Source organism: Nanorana parkeri, unplaced genomic scaffold (genome assembly GCF_000935625.1).
Source record: "Nanorana parkeri isolate BGI_ZX_2015 unplaced genomic scaffold, ASM93562v1 scaffold2834, whole genome shotgun sequence".
NCBI lineage: Eukaryota > Metazoa > Chordata > Amphibia > Anura > Dicroglossidae > Nanorana > Nanorana parkeri.
Genome location: NW_017309102.1, coordinates 41,690 through 43,527, shown reverse-complemented (window position 1 = coordinate 43,527; position 1,838 = coordinate 41,690).

Genomic DNA, 1,838 nt, shown 5'->3' with positions numbered 1-1,838 from the left:
TGTACTCTCCCTACCATACTGTCCCTGCCGTACTCTCCCTGCCGTACTCTCCCTGCCATACTCTCCCTGCCGTACTCTCCCTGCCGTACTCTCCTTGCCATACTGTCCCTGCCGTACTCTCCCTGCCGTACTCTCCCTGCCATACTCTCCCTGCCGTACTCTCCCTGCTGTACTCTCCCTACCATACTCTCCCTGCCGTACTCTCCCTGCCGTACTCTCCCTACCGTACTCTCCCTGCCGTGCACTCATTTCCGTACACTCATTGCCGTCCTCTCCCTGCCGTACACTCATTGCCGTACTCTCCCTGCCGTACACTCACCGTACTCTCCCTACCCTACTCTCCCTGCCGTACTCTCCCTGCCGTACTCTCCCTGCCGTACTCTCCCTGCCGCACTCTCCCTGCCGTACTCTCCCTGGAATTTGTCTCTGAAGCTGAACAATTGTGGTATAGAGTGGGGAAAATTAGAATGGTTTCCAGAATTTTAATGTCGGAGTCCTCATTGTCCCTCCATGACAGGAAGTGATAAGAAATGAGGGGAAACCTCACCCTTGGCACTTGGACTTGTCATTTGGGGACACATAGAGCGATAGATACTTGGAAAGGGATGGAAGTTCTACCCCGCTGAGGTGTGCCCAGCGCGTGATTTTATTTGTGTGCACAGCCAATGCATTTCGAGGGGTTCTCCTTCATCAGGGCTGGAGTACAAGGGGTCAGAGCCTGGACCTGGATCTCTGTATGGCATTCAGATGCCTGTTCCTGCTTAGATTGGCCGGCCCTGGTGAAGGGGACCCTTGGAGACCCCAGAAAGCGTTGACTGGTTATATTGAATACTCCTGGACGCACATAGGTGGGGTAAGTAGAGGCGAGGAGGCGGGGCTCTGCGCTCAAATACTCAGATTGGTTGGAATGTGATGAAGCACAATGGCTCCAGTGAGGACTTAGGGTCCGGGCGTCCCTCAAACAAGGTAACCAGAATTGAAGATTCATGGATAGAAAGTTCAATGAGAACGCCAACCAGAAGGACTGAGAGTCCAAAAATGTTTATTAATAGGATAATAACACATCAGTGGAGCATCTCCTCCCCCAACCCTCCATCCCCCAATTAATAAGGACCAGATATCTGCCTACAGTCCCATATGGACCAATAAAGTACCAACAAGTGCAGACATGGCAGTCTGATGCTGCTCCAAAATGAAAGTCCAGTGCTCCTCAAACATGGCGGCCCAGTGCTCCTTCAACATGGCAGTCCAGTGCTCAACCAACATGGCAGTCTGGTGCTCCTCCAACATGGCAGTCCAGTGCTCCTCCAACATGGCAGTCCAGTGCTCCTCCAACATGGCAGTCCAGTGCTCCTCAAACATGGCAGTCCAGTGCTCCTCCAACATGGCAGTCCGGTGCTCCTCCAACATGGCAGTCCAGTGCTCCTCCAACATGGCAGTCCAGTGCTCCTCCAACATGGCAGTCCGGTGCTCCTCCAACATGGCAGTCCAGTGCTCCTCAAACATGGCAGTCCAGTGCTCCTCCAACATGGCAGTCTGGTGCTCCTCCAACACGGTGGTCTGGTGCTCCTCCAACATGGCAGTCCAGTGCTCCTCCAACATGGCAGTCCAGTGCTCCTCAAACATGGCAGTCCAGTGCTCCTCCAACATGGCAGTCCGGTGCTCCTCCAACATGGCAGTCCAGTGCTCCTCAAACATGGCAGTCCAGTGCTCCTCCAACATGGCAGTCTGGTGCTCCTCCAACACGGTGGTCTGGTGCTCCTCCAACATGGCAGTCCAGTGCTCCTCCAACATGGCAGTCCAGTGCTCCTCAAACATGGCAGTCCAGTGCTCCTCCA